The sequence below is a fragment of the Pteropus medius genome, unplaced genomic scaffold (genome assembly GCF_902729225.1).
Source record: "Pteropus medius unplaced genomic scaffold, Ma_sr-lr_union100, whole genome shotgun sequence".
NCBI classification, from domain to species: domain Eukaryota; kingdom Metazoa; phylum Chordata; class Mammalia; order Chiroptera; family Pteropodidae; genus Pteropus; species Pteropus medius.
This window is the reverse complement of record NW_024344240.1, coordinates 5,120,068-5,139,576: the sequence shown is the minus strand read 5'-3', so window position 1 is coordinate 5,139,576 and position 19,509 is coordinate 5,120,068. Positions and strand designations below refer to the sequence as shown.

Sequence of the window (19,509 nt, the reverse complement as noted above, 5' to 3'; positions counted from 1 at the left end):
CCAAAATTCATAAGAGATTATCACGCTTTATGATTATGAGAAAATTGTGCTAGTATTTAAATTTTCCACTTACTACATAAAACTCCCAACTAACAATTAAATAGGAAATAGAGGCTGTCAGGAAGATGTGCATTTGAATAAATGCATAATTGCACATTGACATTTTTGTAGTCCATGCTCATTGTGTGTGCATCCATACTTCTCTGTTCTATCAGAAACACCCAAATGGTAACATATGCTGATCCCACCCCCCAAGTATTTCAACATACTATGGTTTATTCTTCCTGCATATTCTCCAGCAGTTTAGATGAAGCTTTTTGAATCGGATGGAATGGTGCACTGGAGGGGGTGCAGATACTCTCTCCCTCACCCCCATTTAGTCTTTTCCTAATCTCCCTCCCTCTGATCCTCTACCTCATCCGTCTTTGATGACAAACTGGCTGGGAATTTGCAAATGTCGATGTTCTAAAAGGATATATACTTAGAAGTCTTGGTTGTTTGTGGTCAAACTCGAAGAAAATTAAGGATATGTGTAATTCGTGAGTAAATAAAATGAGTTAGAGTCATTGAACTACTGCTCAAGAGGTTGATTTTTAAAAATCAGTTTCAGGAATGGAAAAATAATCATGGAAGAGATAATAAACATTACATTCGACTGGTTGTACGATTACACAATGAACTGAGAAAGCTACTGTGCTAAGTGCAGGTAAGATGTAAATGACTAGATGCATGAGTGAAAACATTGAAAATGAGAGAGTCGATGATGGAATGAGTGAGGGAGGAACGAGTGGGCGAAGGAGCTAAAACTCACATCTATACAAAAAGCACTATGACAGTTTGTTAAAATGTCCCAATAATTTGCAGGTGATTTCTACAAACGTCAGAAATAACATTGCTCATCCTTTAGATTAATGTCAGGTGACTGAAAAAATAGAACGTCTATATCTAATTCTGAATATATCTTTACCAAACATTTAGAAACCATAACATACACTTGAAAAGGAGTTCAGGAAAAAAAAATACACCTTAAACTCTAAGACTCATAAGTCCGCGTACCTACTTTAAATGTGTTTAAATAGAGGGAAATGGTTACTATGCATCAGTGCCATCTGTGGCTCAGAGACCTAATGTTCCTTACTTGTCCATTTCTCCTTGTTCTTTCCTGCTTATTATCTATGTTGCTTATTAGCATCTCTGTTATATAATGGTAGAAAGGAGGACAAAAGTTCAAATTAGTTCATTTTTTTCTGGCTACTAATGAGCTGGTTTAATATTTGATTAGGAAGAGGTTTGAATGAAATTAGAGATTTCAGTTATTCATGCCAACCTCTGATTTTTGATTCCAGGGAAAATGAGAATTAGGAGCTCTGCACAAATTAATGGATTATATTTCTCTTAAAGTAAGTAGTTAAGTTCACCTTGTCATAAATAATTTAAAACGTTCCACATATTTGGTACGTTATTTTGCACTGTCCATGAGAATTCAGAAGGCGTATATATTAACCTATTATTCCACATACTATCCAAGTAAATTTGACGACTTAATCCTTTCAAAATAGTTGAAAATCTGGAAGTTCTGAGCCAAATAAAAATAAGACCTCATGTATTTATTTTATAAAACAGATATAGCATCTCGATTCTGAAGCATAGATCAGTTTTAGAGCTGGCGAGGACCCAAACACTTCCAACCCCCTCTGCATAATTAACTTGTTACACACAACATTTGGCAACCTGGAGTTCCTCAGGAAACTTTTCATTGTGCTCGATGTCAACAGAATAGGAAAATCAATTTGTTTTATTCAGTTCAATTAAACAGACATCACCTGTGTGCCCTCTATGGTCTCGGCTCCTGGGGAGCAGCCTTAGTTAATCCTTGTTATTGATCAGTTCCCCTCACAGGCTCCAACTCCTGGGTGACAATGACACCACCATCTCCTTTATCTGTGTTCTCTATGGTAGAGTTTTCTGCTCCTGCTAAAATCTGGGTTGACTCACCTTCCTTTGTCCATTCAGCTTCTCTAGCACCGTCGTAAGTAGTTCCTTGCATACACGTTCCTGTTTTCTGCCTGGATCCTGACTGATGCATTGTGGGGATAAGAATATAGTCCATTAATGACAGGTGATGGTGGTGAGCATTAGGGGCCTAGGAGATGGCCAAGTAGTGTGTATGTTTTTCGTTTGTTTTTAATTTGTCATCCCTTGCAGTCTGTTAATTACATACATATTATACAGTACAACATAATGTCCCAGCAATGTTAAATTGCTATAAAAGTTTCTAAACACAGATTTGCACTTTCTAGAGCAGTAACAAATAATCCCAGACCTCGGCCGTCTGCAGATAGCAGTTTGAGTAGCACTAGTCCTGCAGAGGGCAAGAAAAAAGAAACTGCTCTGAGAACAGACATTGAGGCTGGAGTTTGAAATCATAATCGTGGAGTCTCTTGTAAATCTATGGAAGTTGGAGACATGAAATTAGAAAAAAAAAAAAACTTATGGGAAGAGTGCCTGGGCAGAAATGGAAGCAGGCTGAGGGCAGAATGTCAGCGAGCACCATAAGGTGGCCAATAGCAACAGGAAGTGAAGGTGGAGAACAGAGACGCCAGAGGAGAGAGAAGCATGGGCTCCACCGCCTGCCGTTTTGGTCCTGAGGTGGGCACTTTGCCCTGCATGCCTTAAAGAGTGCTCTGCTGATTAAGGCAGGATGCAATGGACTAAACGTTTGTGTACCTCCCAATTCATAGGTGATTAGTAGGTAATGCCTTTAGAAGTGATTAGAGCATGAGGGTGGAGGTCTTGTGAATGGGATTAGTACCTTCATAAAAGAGACTCCAGAGGGGTCCCTGCTCCCTTCCCCTTTCTGCCACGTGAAGACTGTCTATGGTGAACCAGGAAGCAGGTTCTCACCAGACACAGAATCTGCCAGCGCCTTCATCTTGGACTTCTCAGCCTCCAAAACTGTGAGAAAATGAATACCGGCTGTTTTGAAGCCACCCAATTTATGGTATTTTTGTTATCACAGCCCAAACTAAGGCATAGGCACATAAATGTATTACATGTTTTAGAAAGAATTCCATTGAAACAGTTAACACAAAAAGGAGTTGGAGTAATTTACTTACAAAATTTAGTCACAGAGAACACTGCCTTACCCGACGATACAGAAGAACGTATGAAGCATCAGTGTTATCTGACAGAACGTTCTGCTTTGATGGAAATGTTTGTCATCTGTGCCATCCAGCAAGGATTAACCACATGTGGTTATTGAGCACTTGAAAAGTGGCTAGTGTGACAGAGAAAGTGAAGTCTTCATCCGATCTAATTTTAATTCATTTAAGTTTAAATAGCCACATGTGGCTAGGGACTATCTTATTGGATAGATGATTCATATGACTCTTAGGCAAATTTGGTTAGAGTAAAAGATATATAGGCTTTGGGGTCACATGGACTAGCCTCTAAATCCTCTAATTACTAAGTCTCTGACCGTGGATACATCGCTCACCTTCCCTGGCCCTGAGCTTCTTGTTCATAAAATAGGGATCTTAATATTTATGTGTAGGCCCACTGTGATGACTCAAAATGAGGCATGTCAATTGCCTAGCACAGACCAATACATGACAGCTATTACTTGATATTAGATGATGTAGGTTAGTATTCATGAACGTAATTCAATTGTTTTGATTCCTCTGGTCATAAGCATGAAGGTGTAATAAATTGTGAAATATGCAATAAGAGATAACCTCCAGGGCTGTAACCTCTGGTGGAATAGCCTCCGGGGGGCTTCCTGTGGTAAATGACAATGTTTTTCTCCTTAGTGATTCCTTTATCTTGGCCTTGCTGTGAGCTGTGCTTTTTCAGTGTGATTGCTTCTGGCAACCTCCCCGCTCCTCAGGAGCATTCTTCAGTGCTTTTTCTATAACCTCAGAAGAAGAGAAGGCCATTGGGGGTGGAGGAGGGGGGGCATACATCCAGCTGGTTCAATCAAAAGCTTTAATTTTATATACAAATCTAAGTCAGTGGAGTCTGATCAGAGGCTTTCTCAAGTCTTTTTCTGTGGAATTCAGAGCACATATTCACAGACCTTATTAACCTTAACTCTGCCTGATCATCACAATCTCTGGGGGGAACTTTTGAAAAACACAGGTCTATCTCTCCTTCCCCCAACCTGGAGACGGGCTGTGTTAGGAGCACTCCAGGCCATCCTGCTTCTTGAGTGGAAAACCACTGGCATAAGTAAGCCACGTTTCCAGGGTGAGTCCCGGACAGGTAGGTTTGGTTGTTTGTGCCCAGGTTACCTGAGACACTGCTGCATCACTCTTGGGTAAGGGGCTGGCATGACATCACACGGATCAGCACACGGGTGTGGAGGAACTCTGACTCTCTGACTGAAATTTTTCCTGGGGAATCATAGCCAGTCATTTGAACAACTGTCACCAGAGCTGGGCTTGGATTCCAGAACTAATTTTTCTTTACCCATTCTCCTAAGCTACCACGTTGTTTCTGGAGATCTTTCACCTCCTTCTATGACTCTTCTGTGGGGCTCAAATACGTTTACGATACATGCTATTCAGCTTGTGGGCTTTTATAGATGAAATTTCACTAGCTGTTGACACGACAAACATAAACTCATCTAAAGAAAGACCAGTGAAAACTCTGCACTGGCGTCGTTTTCCAGCAGAAACTGCTCCCGCAGTCAGGGGCGCAGAGCAATGCCTTGACGGCCCTCAGAGCCACGCCCTCGATATCGACTCCCACTGCCCACAGTGACCTGTGAGCATGGTTAAGCAACACGCTGAGGAGTGTATGGGTGCTTGTTAGGGAACTAGTCAAATATTGTCACATACTTTTAGAGACAAAAATCTCTGTGAAACAAAAGCATTCCAAGCATAGATCAATGGCCCACTTCTCTCAACACAGTAAAATCCCAGCACAACAAACCAATTTCCACAGTTCCTGAAGTCTGCAGCCGGCGGTACCATTTTCAGTCCAGAGAAGAGGAAATGTCCCATATCAGCAAATATTGGGGATTATGAAGGCACCTTTGATTGGAGTAATTGATGAGATAAAAAAATATCCTGGGATGTTCTGGTTTAGATGTTTCGCTGTTTTCTCTCTGTTCTCTAATCACATCTTTTACTAACTTTCAGTTTTGGCAAAAGCAATGTGCGGATAATAAATCTACACTGGGCAATAGTGATATCCTAATGAGAACCTTAGTTCTATTAAAAGTTAGAGCTTCCTACTAAGTGACCTTCTTCACACATACTTTATCATGAAGAAATAATTTAAGTGGTAGAGAAGTTAGAAGTCATTTCTGATTTTCAGAGCATGGATCATATGGGAATCTTTTAAGGCTTTATAAGTGAGTATTTTGGAAAGAATCCTAACTCGAAATAGCGTAAGTTATAAAGATAATTTATTGGTGCATTTCCTCAGAAGTCTAGGGGCTTTGACTAGTTTCAGAGATGGGTGCCTAGAGGGGCTCATTAACGTCATCAGAGCTCTTTCTGTCTCTATTGCTCAGTTGGCTTTCTTCTCTACTAGGCTAGCTCCAGCTGCTACAGGCTTCCATGCCGTGGTCTCAGAAGCTGCCATGTCAGTTCAGAAAAAAGACTCCCATTTTCTTTGCCTAGATCATGTCTCCCCTCCCCTCCCTCCCCCATTTGTGCCCAGGGCATGAGGTACATTCCAACTGGTAGGCCTGGTCACAGGCTCCTGCAATAATAGCAAGGGAGGTTTCTCACACTCAATAGGAGGGCACAATTCCTAAAAGGAAGAGTTTGGGGCAAAGAAGTTAAAAAAGAAAATAGCCTACTTTGGAGTAAAAGTTGGTTCCATTTGCAATGGGAATGATGACAAATAACTTAATTCTACCGTTACATGACTTTTGGAGTTGGTGGAGACCACAACATAATTTGTAATCACATGGAATGCATTAATATGCCAGAGGAAAGTTCCATTTAAATTCCAGTATCATGTCACTTTCTTAAAATGGTTCTTGTAGATAGCCAAAAATGTATTATGGAAGTCTGAGTTTCATTTCTTTGATAATTTCTGAACAAGAATGAAACAACAGTCACACAATTTCAATATAGATGATCTTTCTGAGAAAATGGGATGAATGCAAGTGTATTTCAAATGTACTAAAGGTATAAAATAAATCTTTGCTAAATATTTTAGAGTAATTATGTTGTGAATTCATAGCTCATTCACAATCAATCATTTTGATAAATATGGATTTCATCTTTTAGATTTCCCAATAGCAACACTAAACTAGAATGTGTTTAGTCTTCCTAAAACAATAAAACTCTCAAGAAACCAACCAAGTTATTAAGCAAAGCTAACGAAAAAGTATTACCAAACCATACATTATGCATTGAATAATGATGCACCCCAAAACGTTACTTAATTTTGAAATGTCAGCTGCCCCATTCTCTAGGGTCAGTACATCGTGCTTGAGATTTTTTCAATATTCTTTACTCCAAACGTTCTCTAGAGTGTTAAAAATGCCTTCAGAAATTAAGTCTACAAATACTAAGATGGCCCATGTGAGTATATGAAAGTTACTCAGCAGAAAATGTCAGGCACCAAGATCCTCTGAACTGGTTGATTCCCCGGTGGGGTTATCACATTCACAAAACAGGCTCCAAATCTCACACTGCTGCGTGGTCGGATTTGGGGCTTCCTGCCAGTCAAGGTCCAGAGGATTCTTCACGGGGTGGAGGTGGGGGGCTGGGGTGCTGGAGGAGTTTGGAAATGGGGCGGGGTTTGGAGGTCGAAGTGGAGAGGAGGGATTTAGGGGTGGGAGTGACAGAAGGGAATGAAAATGGGGGAGGGGCAGAGCTAGAAGTGGAGGTGCCCGAGGGGGTGGGTGGGTGCAGGATGGAAGCGGGGCGGGGCGCAACGGGGGCGTGCACACTGCACAGGGACACGCGCTCTGGGCCACGGCAACTCGCTCCAAGTTCCCTCCCTCGCTCTCCGGCGAAGCCTGCCTGAGCCCTCCCACTCGGTGTAGACCGAACCATCGCGGCCGCCGCCAGCCGGGGCCGTCCGCGGCCGCGCGTCCTGGGCCCGCTCGGTCGACCCCGTCCGCCCTCTGCCCGTGGCCCGTCGGAGCCGGCGGCGAGGACTCGGTGGCCCCTGCGGCCCGTGCTCGGCCCTCCAGCGGCGCCAGCGGCCGGGACCCCGTTTCTTACGGGCCCCGACTCTCCCTCCTCGCTGTCCCCTGGAGCCTGGCGCCCGGCTTGGGCTGCACCGCCCGGTCCGGGGAGCGCGGCCGAGGTAAGGCTGGGCCCGGGGCCGGTGCCGGGGGCCGCGCGGCGCCCCCACTGCGGACAATGCCGACGCCGCGCGCAGCCGGAGAGGAGTCGAGTCCACCCCCGCAGCCACCCGCCCGGCCTGGGTCTCCGTCCAAACCGGCCTTGGGGTCGCGCTGGCCCAGACGGACCACGGCGGGCTTTCTGGGCCGCGAGGGGAGGCGCGACGCCGCTGCCCTCCGTGCACGCTCCGCTGCGCGTCCCGGGCTCGGAGGGGAGGCCGGGCAGGGGCGCCAGGAACCCGGCCGGGACGAGCTGGCCGCGCCGCGGAGCGGGGGTCTCCGAAGGCGTCCCCGCCGGCTGCTGCAGCAGGAGTGGGGTTGGCGAGGGACGGGGACTCTACTCAGCCACGTCTCCTTGCGAGGTCTCTCATTTCGGGTGCTTAATACTCTGGAATTATCAGTATCTCCTGATCGCTGGCTGGGAGTTGTTGCAATAATGCAGATTCAGAGGCTCTGCAAGTTTGTTTTAGGTTACCTCCACTGTCTCCAGCCATGGTCTCAATTGTCTACTACTTTCTTTGAAAGCATACAGCTTTGGAATAGAATTAAATTATCCTTGGCTCGCTCGTGCCCTCATCACCCAGCGGAGCTCATAACTTGGCAACAAAACGCGCGCAGGCTATGGGAAGCCCTGCTGCCCGCTGCCCAGCCTAGTGCCCTCGGTTGTTGTCAGAACAGGGTGCGAACGGCAGTGACAGTTCTCTCTCTCTCTCTCTCTGGGGGATTGTGAGGAGGGAAGCAGAGATAACTTCGCTGTGTACTTAAATTACTCTGGAAAGTGGAAGGAAAACACCTGGTGCCCGGCGTTTTAACCCTTTCAAGTTGTTATTCAGACCTACCTAGCCACCAGAATGAGCGGGCTTTCTTTCCTGCCTAAGATAAGGCAAACTCGGGGATTTTCCTCCCAGCCATGTCCTGTGCAAAATCTGGCACACATCTGTGACAACATTACATGGCTGGCGTTGTAAGCACTGAAATTTGGTCTGTTTTTGAGAAAGGGAATATGATAGTAGGTAGACTAAGAATTTTTTGCTTTATATATATATATAGTGTGTGTATATATATATATAATATATATATGTATGTATATATATTTTTTTATGTAGGCATTTAAGATGTTTATTTATCATCTCCCCTTCCCTGCCCCGGTTTACACTTACAGTCATTCCATGGAAAATACTTGTATTAACTTGTGCTTATTCTGTTGACATCATAACTCTTGGTCTTCTAATGAGCTGTTTATTAAGCATGGTTATTTTAACATAAGGGCGAGTTAATGGTAAGCCAGAATTCTTTGTCGGTAACATCCCATTGATTTACCCTATGTTATTTAACCGTGGTGTTACTATAGTTCATAGGACAGTAAAATCGTTAATTGAACAGGGGGTGGCTGTGCTTTGTCAACCTGATAATCTGTACAGGGCTTAGAGCGGTGCCCAGAACACAGTTCTTGATAAGTATCAGCTAGTTTTATTTTTAAGTTTTAAATTTTTATTATCCATGTTATTTTTCTGTTTCGAAAATGGTTGTTTTGGTTTTTTAAATCCCAGATCTTTTAAATCATGGTCTATTTTAAGCCTATGGTTTAATTTTAGATCAGAACTGAGGTTGGATTGTTGTTTTCCTTATGACTGACAAGCTGTTCTGTGCATTTTATGCATGGTAAGAATTGATTTAGTAAATCTTATGTAGCAGTTCTGTAAGGGCCAGAACACAGACCTGAACCCAGTCATATCTAGGTACATTTCAAAATAAGGAGACTTAATTATCTTTATGGGCCTAATTGTCTAAGGAGAAGCTTAGACTTTAGGGGAAACCTCCATTCTGAACCCCCATCTCAGAACTCCCTTTTTCTCTAGGTTCAGAATAGTATATCCAATTCCTAGTTGAAAGAACCCTGTTGGCACAGCAGTTAGGTATTTCCCATTGTGTTAAAGGTTATAAAAGATAAATGTATGTACTATATGTACATCAATCAGAGCATGTAATTCTTACTACTATTTTAAAATCTTTAGAGCAGGATTTATAGCCTAACTACGTAAGAAAAATTAAAACTACTTACTTGCCATGAGTCAGTAAACAAAAGATTTTGTTTGCAACTTAGCTGTTTTAAAAGATTGTCAGTTTGCTTTTTATTTTGAGGTATTTCAACCCCCCTTCTAACTTTGAAGTGGTATCTTTTTATTGCTGAACAGTTTAATTAACTAAGCAAAGGCATGGTGTTAATTCTGGCTCTGCTGAAGCACAGCTGCTGTAGGCACAGTGTGGCAGTAGATGGCGCTGTGGATAATGCTGGTGGAAGAGGCACATGTGTGCTCAAGAATTGGAGGGATTAATTTAGCAATCCCAAATCGCTTGCCTTTCTCCCCAAAATATACTCTCATCCCACAGACAGCATCTAATCGTCTTCTTAGGAATAAATAGACTTTTTAAAAAGTTTGACCTTTGTCTTTCAACTTTTAAGACGATTTACTTGGCAGATTTTTCTTTCTGAAAACCATAGTATTCCAGGTGTTAAGACAAACATTATTTGGTCAATCGTACCCCATACTCTTATTTTCCTGTAATAGAGTAAGAGTGACCATTCTGAGCCTAGAGGATCACCAGCTAACCTGGACGTTTTATTCAATACTTCTAAGAGAAAAACAAATGATAAGAAACCTACTTGCGTTGTGACTTTAAGAAAATAACTTCCTAGGGCGAATTATCATTTATTCTGATTTTTGCCATTTTTCTGAGTGCCAGTTTGATGCAATGAGAATTGATATTCAGGATGAAGACTCTGAAGCTCTGCAAAGCCATGACTCATCCAAGAACAGTTCATTCGTTCGATTTAGTATAGCACCAAGGGTAGAAAGGAAAGAAGTACGCCCAGAACAAAGGTTTTTTGGATTGTGATCAGTTACCACTGTGGGCCGGCTCTGGGACTGGTCCAGTCCTAGGCAGTTGACATTATTCCTCCACCACAGGATGGTTGCTGTTTTCTCCTTTCTGCAGGTGAGGTGAAGAGATTTGGCTGAGTCATGAGCTAATAAGTAGCAGAGCTGCAGTTTCAACCCAGGTGTGTGTGCCTCTGGAGCTCATGGCTCTTTCTGCCACGCCATGTGGCATACCCTAGGTTTTGAGCATTCAGGAGTTTGCTGCATTCTTTGGGGTTGGATACCAACAAATCTTCATAACTCTGCGACGTGCTTTGAATTTCCTGGGTAACATTTGGTCATTAAAGAGTCCAAAACAGGAGAAATGAAGCTGTTTTTAATTTTTTGAGGAAACCTCCTAAGATTTCACAGTACCTTGTTGAAGATTGCTTATTTGGGGATGATTGAGAAGGATGGCAGGTTTAACTTCTCTGAACTATGTAAAGGCCAATGCAAATGGTTTAGATTATAAACTAAGAATGCTGGGACAGTTTTTGGCCTTGTTGCTCAGGTGATCTGGTGAAAGTCCTCACTCCGCTATACCCACATGTTAACTATACCCTGGGGTTGAAGGAAGTTTATTTTAATCACATACATCAGATGAGATTATGACGATTAATGAAATGTTGGCTCAGATCTCCATTCTATATATACGTTGTTTTTTTACGCTTTAGTCAGAACCTAATTTATTTTTTAAATGGTGATTTTTTTGTATCAAAAACATTAGAAATATTAAAATGTAATATTTGAAAATTGTTCAGAAGAGAACACAAATTATGCCCAAAATATTTATCAAATGTAGCTAGCATTGATTCTGAACTTTGAAAGAAGTTATAGGATAATTTGTGTAGAAGATTTTGGAGAGTACCAGTAAGAAATTTAGTTTTTTGTTCTTCTTGGATGTCGTCATCCAAACAATTAACAAATAAAATTAAAATATCAGTAAGGCTTCAGTACTGTTGTGGAATAACATTTTTATCTTGTTTTTAAACCTGGGTTTGTTTCTGGATGATCTTTTGTGGTACAACATTAATAAGTCGTGCATATTGCCGTTTTGATGCCTTAGGTTTTCTCCTACTTGTAAGAAGGGACTGCATGTGATTTTTACGTTTTTACCGTTTTGCAGTTTTGAGGATCATAGCGGTGACCACATCCATGCCCCTGCGGGTTTCTCTCCTTCCTGCTCATATCTATCTGTCTGCCTACTCTTAACAAGGGGAGACTCACATACGAACACAGCATTCCAAGACATGGACCTCGTTTTTTTGTTTTGTTTTGCTTTTAGGAAACTTGAGTAGATGAAGCAAATTACTTCTTTTTTTTTTTTTTAGTATGTTTGTTGACAGAAATAGTGAACATGTGGATGACTCAACCATTTTAAACTGGAACTAGCACTAAAGCTGGGATTTAAAAATTGTAAACACTTCAGAGAGAGGTTCAAAGGTGACCCCTAAGCAAGAGAAAGAAATATGTCATTTAGCAGACAGGTTTCTAGAAGAAAAATAAGAATATTGTGGTGTGTTGTGTATGTCAGAGTGAGATCAATGAGTTTTGAAATCGTTCAGTTCCAGATAAAGCTTTTAAAAATACAATTCAGAAGCATATGGGAAATCGTTGAGTGGTTATGCTGTAATGTAAAACATTTTTTCCTCATAACTCCATTAGAAATTTGTATCATCTTTTTGTCTTTTTCAGGAGGAATCACATATAGGCTTCAAAATAATCTTTCTTACCAGCAACTTTTTGTCCCATCAACTGGAACTGAATGAAAAGAAAGAAATTATGTGAAAGAATGTAGTTTTGTAATTTTATTACGATTCTTATATATTAAACAGATATAGAGGATTCATTATGTGCCAGGTAGGGAGATAAGCAGTGGCCAGGAAAGAGAGGATCCCTGCCTCTTAGAGGCTCTAAAGCAGAAAGCGAGGGGAAAAAGATAGTAAAATAAATAAGTAAATAAATAAATGAATGAAAAGCTAATTAAAGTAGTGATACGTGCAGTTCGAATGAAGGTGGCATTCTGAACCAAGCCTGGTGGCCTAAGGGCAGATGTTTAAGCTGAGACTTAGTGAAAAAAGGAGGCAACCTCTGGAAATTCTCTGGGCAGAGAGGATAGCTAGCTTGTGCAAAGTCCCCGAAGAAGGTGACACCTGCCCCTGTGAGGAGCAGGAAACAGCCACAGAGGAACTAGTTCAGCGGGCCTTGTGGGCCATGGGGGGCGTCTCTGTTTATTTTAAGTGTAGTGGGAGCTGCTGGAGGGTGTGACACAAGGAAGACCAGGCTCTTCATTTGCAGATCTGGAAGCTCGCTCTGCCTGCCTTGTGGCGGATGGATTATTGGGAAAGACTGGAGGTGGGGAGCCAGTTAGGAAGCTGTTGTGTCGAGCAGTGCTCGTTGGGCTCGAAGGAAAGCAGAGGAGTTGGAGGGAACCCAACGTTTGAGGGATTCTGTTTCTCTTCAAACTCTATTTTCTCCTAATTTCTCCAATTGATCTTAAGGTGCATTTTTATTGTTTATACTACTAAGAAAGAGCACATACTACCAGAAAAGCTATGACACACACATTGTAATGTGGATCCTGATTTCAGGTATTAAAATGGCAAAAATGATCTGTCTTACATTCGGTGAAATATGGTATATTGTGGAGATCGAGTTGAGCGAGCTTGCTGATTTGCATTTTATTTCTATTTGTATCTGAATGATAAAAGCGAACCCTGTTACCGTGGTTCGTGGCTGGTGGGCTGGCGACATGTTCCAAGACCCCCAATGGGTACCTCAACATGGCTGCTAAGTGTCTAATATACAGTGTGGAGACACTGGCCAGACGGGTGATTCACGTCCAGGGAGGGATGGAGTAGGACTGCGTGAGTTTTCATCAGGCCACTAGAACAGCATGCGATTTAAAACATGACTTGTTTAATTTTGGAATTTTACATTTACTGTTTTGAGACAGCGGTAGACTGTGCGTAACCAACCGCGGGAAGCGAAACCATGGCTGAGGGGGGACTACTGTATTTGGAAGGACCCAAAGGTCACGTGCAGTGGAATCACCTCCCTCAGGACTGATCCGATTAAGCAGTCTTTCTAATACTTTAGAAACATGTAGAGAAGGCATTTACAGATTCTTTGCCTCCAAGGCAGACACACTACAGTCTGTCGATATCATAGGTCAAGGAAACTGCGAAGGCCCAGATTCGTCAGGTTCAAGGGGAGTCACAGACACTCTGTGCACAGCGGAATGGGTGGCAGATCCTTCGGGAGTTACGAGCTTTGTTTTCCTTCTGTTGCACCACTGGGACAAGGGCAGGGTGAGGGCTTGGTCACAGACACAGGGATTCCAGGCCAAACACTTAGCTGTAGGCCAGCAAACAAGTAAGTCGCTTATGAAGAGCCTGAGAGGGTATTCTGGTTGAGTCTCTCTGGGTGCGAAGGTTGGCTCTGTGTGAAGTTGAGCAAGTTATCGAGGCTTCTGGAACCTCAGTTTCCTGACCTGTAAAATGGGGATAACTGCAGTACCCACTCTATAGGATCGTTGTGAGAGGTAAGTAAGATGATGCTTACAAAATGGCAAGCGTTCCATCGAGGTCGGTTGCTGTTAAGTGTTACTGTCCGGTGGATTTTCTGTGTCGTTCCATCTGTCTTAACATATTCTCATCATTCTTGTCACAGGATGAAAGTCACTTTTTCAGAGACTCACCCTGACCACTGAAGCTAAGGTAGCCCCTTCTCCAGCCACTCTTTCCCATTGTCTTGTTTTATTTTATACACAACCTTTATTTCTTACTGAAATTGTGTAATTTTCTCCAAGTGGAAAGGGACTCTATCATGTAAGCTGCTGTATTCACAGCCCCTAGAACAGTGTGGGCCCCATCACGGGGCTCGATATGTATTTACTGAAGGGAGTGTGAGGGTTACGCTCCTGATTATGAGATTCTTGTCGGTGGGGCCGTGAAGGCACAGCAAAAAGGCCTGCTCTCAAGCAGGTTTTCTGTACTGTGAGATGACTGGCTTTCCAGCTGTGGTACCTATACCTGAGGTCCAGAGAGCAGGCTCCTCTGAGCAGTCCTTGATGGGGATGGAGGTGGGGGGTGGTCAGAGGAAAGGGAGAGTTTATATTTGGAAACTTGGGTTTCTTAGAATGGTTGGATATGCTTGTCCTTTTGCCCTGGCATTTCAGAGGGGTCACTTGCTTCATCTTCCATCTAAATGTCACCCGAGGCCTACCTGATTCCCGAGATGCCAGCTTACAAGCACCTAACTCTTATAAAAACAACCGTAAACATGGTAGGGAAGTACACCCACTGTGACTGCTCTGGCCACACCGGAAGCTGGCCCTGAAATTGGGGCCATGGCCGGCAGCCTGTCAGACGGGCTCAGTCAGCATTCCGGACTGTGGGTTATGCCTCTGGTTTCCAGGTGACATTGTATTACTTACAGTACCACATCTTGTTATAATGACTAGTGTTGGTTTATTGATTTTTGATGCTATTTGTATTTTTTGAAAAGAAGTCATCCCATTTTAGAATTAAGAATATTTATAGATTCTTCAGGCTTTTAATCTTTCACAGTACTTGTCGACGACAGTTTTTGCATGCAGGTTAGCGAATAAAGTGTAAAGCCATTTTCAAGTCCTGCGCACATCTGTTCACACACACGCAAACTATTCGTCGTCTTTTTTTCCCCGGCCACCATAGGCCACCATTTCCACTCGTGGTCAGAGAGAGTTGTGAACCCTGACAGCACGTCTGTGTTTTGGCTCCATAATTAGAACAAGGTGAATTGAGAGGTTCATTGTGCACTCGGCTGTGAGTTGGGGATTTTTAAAATCCTTTGAATCTATCCATGGCCTGTGCTCGTTCAAATGATCAGTAATTGGAATGTTGTGATTTTTAGAAATCAGATGTGTTCCTTCCCAATAAATTTTGTTCTTGTTTAGTGACCATGAGAGAAGAAGAGAAATCATTCTGTTGGTTTTGAATATGACTAGTCATGGGTGCTCTTCATAGCTCCTGTAGGCTTTGTTGTAACTTGCAGCATGAATCAGGTTGTGACCATAAAACTTTGTATAATGTTTTGGCCAAAGTGGCCACCGTTTTTAAAAGGATAGACTGACTGTCCAGTAACTTAGTTCTTTAATTTAATGTATATTTTATTGTTTCTAAATCTTATTAGTAAATTTATATTTATAGTTTTTACAGGGGAAGAGTATTAGTTATACAAGTCTATATTTTATGGGAAGTTGAAGTATTCTTTTAGGTAGTGCCAAAGGAGATCGTGGCCTGCCTGGATTGTTTGGAATTGGCTGTAAGTGAAATTTCCTTAGAAGTGATGTGTGCCTCACACATACCATGTAGTGTGTGTGTGAGTATGTGTGTGTATGTGCATGTGTGTGTGAAGGCCTAGTGTTCACTATGAGCTTTGCAGTGCCCATGTTTTCCCAGTGTGAAGCGGCTCTGCCCGCTCCCCGGAGCAGCTTGTTCCAGTTCCTGTGGCCTGATTTGCTTATCTGATTTCTCCTACAGGTATTTTTCCTTTCACAATTCACTAGCACAGGCCTAAACTGCTTTAGTTGTTAATCCCCCATCGCTATTTCCACATGCCTCTTCAAGAGTAATTTCAGTGTGAAGCATTCAGCTGTTGAAAAGCTCTGTCCGTTCTTTGGACCTTTCCCAAAAGGCATTGAGGCGCTGTGAGTTCATGATAAAGATACCACATGGCAAGGCCTTGTAATTCAGCACGCCAAGACGTTGTCAGATGTCTTTATACATTTTATGTCTGAAGTGCTTTAATGTCTTCATTTTAATTTGGATTTTTTATATTATAAGATGGTATTTATTCACATATACCATGATTGGTCAGGGTTCTCCAGAGATGCAGAACCACTAAGAGCTCAATCTCTCCCTCCCCTCCCCTCCTCTCTCTCTCATCTCTTCTCTCTCCCTTTCTCCCTCTCTATCCTGTATCCCTATCTCATCTCTATCTCTACATAAAGGAGATTTATTATAAGGAATTGGCTCATGAGATTATGGAGGCCAAGAAGACCCACAGGCAGTTTTCTGCAAGCTGAGGGCTCAGGAGAACTGATGGTGTCAGGTCCAGTCTGAGGATAGAAGACTGATCAGGCAGAGGCCAAATTCTCCCTTCTTCCACCTTTTTCTTCTGTGCAGGCCCTCGACAGGCTAGATGGGGCCCACCCACGTTTGGGGGCAATCTGCTTCACTTGCTCTACCAATTCAAGTGTTAATGTCGTCCAGAAACGTCCTCACAGACGCACCCAGAAAAATGTTTAACCAGATATCTGAACACCTCCATGGCCCAGTCAACTCGATGCATAAAATTAAGTACCTCTTTACACTTTACACTTGTAGTAAAATCAAAGTGTTTCAGGAGCTCGGTAGCCTGCCTTGAAAACGTTTTGTAAAAGTCCTGTTTTCCAAGCCCGTTTAAACGATCTGATTTCCAGAGCGTGAAGACCAGCTACTGGTCTCTCAGCCCCCGCCTTCATGAAGGCTTTCTCAGAAGTGCTGGCAACCTTGCACCTTGACCTTTCTGACCAGCACTCGTGGGGGCAACTGCGTGCTGTGTTTTTTGAGGCGTGCTTGGCTTCGTGAGTCTCGTGAGTGAGACAGAGAGTTCCTCAGTGTCTCCGTCTCTTCATGGCCGTGCTCCCTATGCAAAGAAACCAGTGGTGTTTCCTCGCCCCTGTGTCTTTGCATAGCACAGGTGGAGCTGGCCCTGTCGGCCATGAGCACGGCCTAAGCCGACACTTTATGGTATCTCTCAGCACAATTTACGTTCAAGTTTAAAGTGATAGACGTTGCTTTGTACAGTTATGTCTGATATATAGTTTTCACTCTTACTTCATCTTCAGATTTCAGTCAGGTAGGGAAATGTTTGGAAACTTGAAAACTTACATTTTCTGGTTTCAGCAGAAAATAATTATTTGATTCGATGGTAAGTACCATTCATCACCTATCACAGTGAATATTGGAAGGAACTGAGTGATGTATCGTTTTTGAAAAACACTTCGATTCTCCGCACCTCTGATTTTTCTTCCATTAGCATCTGCAGTCAGTCTTAATACTTATGATAATGATATTGAATCAGACTCACGTGACGCTTACTATGTTGCTGGCACTGTTCTCAGCACCTTACCGATGTTCTCTGTATTCGCGTGATGGTGCCCTCGTTCTTCTCGTTAAAGTAGTTGATGCTTATATGCACTTTTATCTTGTCTTCTGCGACATTCAGCTTCAAGAGGTAAAGAACTAATTAGATGCATTCAACTACAATTACTAATTTCTCCAAGAGTTGCCTTTTAAATTTACTTGTTTAGATTGCTCTGGTCTTTCCTAAGACTCCTTTTTTAACTCCTGTTTTGGTCAAGAGTTGGTTTGAGACTATAATCAACCACAGGCAGAAGCTTGATACAAGACCCAGGAGACCATGACAGTGGATAAGGCCTCGTCACCAGACGATGTGGCCTTGGCAGGTTCTAATAGGCTGACTTGTGGATCTTTATTAAACCCCAGGGGAGAGTTTTATCTAGAAACCTGACTTAAGATGAAACTGGCTAGGGCCAAGGGTATGAAGAACTAAAACTTCTCACCTAACGTGTTGCACCGTTAGGATATGGATGCCATGCTTAAGCAAACTGTTTTTTAAAACTAGTCCTCAGAATTTGGTCAGCTGACACAGTGACTAATGGTGTCCCTATCCACTGGTACCAGTTCCATCTCCGAATCAATAAATACTCAAGTGCCTGCTGTGTGCCAGGGACCGTGCTGCTTGCTCCCTGGTTGGGAGGAAGTCAGCTCCTCACTCATGGATGGTGAAGCTCTGGGTGGATGCGAGACCCCTGGGCCTCCTCTCTCAGAACTTCATCTTTATCTTCAACTAAAATGGCTGAAGATAAAGATGAAGTTCTGAGTTCGCATCTCTACTTCTAACCCCAGGTTGCTGCCAGGTGTAAGTGCCCTCAGTGGTGCTCCTGACCTGTCATTCCTTTGAGTGTGCTGTTACCCTTGTTGAAATTGTCATTGTGTCTTGTAACGGGGGTCACATGCATCACATGCTCCTGCTTGACTTGGGGCACACAGCATCAGTGGAGCAAAGATTCATCTTTTTATTCTAGGACAAAAATTTGGCTTCCTCACTTTTTGCTGTCACTTTTTGGGCCTTCTATCACCCACTTGGAACAAAAAGTAACATAAAAGGAATGTTATGTCGAAAGGTATTTTTTTTCCTTGCATTTTGATCTGTAAGGTGGAAAAACTATTAAGAAACTTCCTTCTACCAAAAGAGGGTGAATTCCTCAAACCTGAAATAGCAAACATAGCAACAGGCTTTATCTTTGCTTGTAGATTTTTAATAGATTAGTTGATGCCTTTCGTCTAATAAAGTGACAGTGTAAGTATCATGAAAAGTTTGCATTTGGAAAGGGGTGACTTCTTACCTCTGCATCTTAGCTGAGGCTAACACCAAGAATGCACCCCGAGACCTATAGAGGCCACCTGTTGACAGCAGCGGACGGGCCCAAATTCATGAGCCTGTGCCCCTGCCAGCAGACGGTTAGCAGCTCACTATCATGAGACTGAAATTAGGACCCCAGTCCCTGCTGACCCCCACATCCTAGGTTTTCCCTGCTCATTGATTCACATACGTCTTTCCAAACCGGCCACTCTCTGCATTCCTCGTTTACTTCAGCCTTGATGAAGCTCAGGGCTTCATCATCTTTTCCTTTGTGTCCGATTACCCTGCCTCTCAACCTTCCTGCCTCTCCTGCCTCTACTGCCTCCTGACTCAGCTGAGATTTCGCTCTATCACGTTGCTCAGCTCCTCCAAACCCTGACCATATGTCCGGGACAAAGTCTTGCCATTCCAGGTCCTCCCTGACTTGGCCTCCACACCTCCAGCTCCTTCCCTAAGTGCCTCCCAGCCTTTGCACTTCCTGTTTCCTCTGCCTGAAGTGTCCATTCACCTCTTCTCTGCATCATGCGACCGTAGTTATTCTAAAAGGTTTTTTATCACGTCCCCTCTCTAATTATTTTCCTTGACCTTCTGTGGTCTGAATAAAAAGAACAGAAGAAACAATCACATAATTTATGATGCTCATATAACTTGAAGGCAAAGTCATAAAAAAGTATATCTCTGCCTTATCATTACTGTAAAACTTGATAGAGGATCATAAATCATACTCAAACCAGCGCTTGTACCAGCTTCAGTGAAACCACTTTTACTCAGAGTAGTTTGCATCTTGAGATTGAAGAGCATGCT

The 19,509-nt window shown here is 43.0% G+C and overlaps 1 protein-coding gene across 3 annotated transcripts in view; it reads left to right on the top strand.

Moving 5' to 3' along the window:
- Positions 1-7,146: 7,146 nt before the first annotated feature.
- FAM110B (family with sequence similarity 110 member B) overlaps positions 7,147-19,509 on the top strand; it is a 188,907-nt gene continuing 176,544 nt past the window's right edge. For 2 of the 3 annotated variants that reach the window (XM_039868898.1, XM_039868903.1), the window contains exon 1: positions 7,148-7,275. The gene's annotated coding sequence lies outside the window, so the exon portion shown is untranslated. Of the gene's footprint in view, positions 7,276-19,509 lie in introns of all 3 variants that reach the window. The other variant, XM_039868890.1, reaches the window with a different exon arrangement.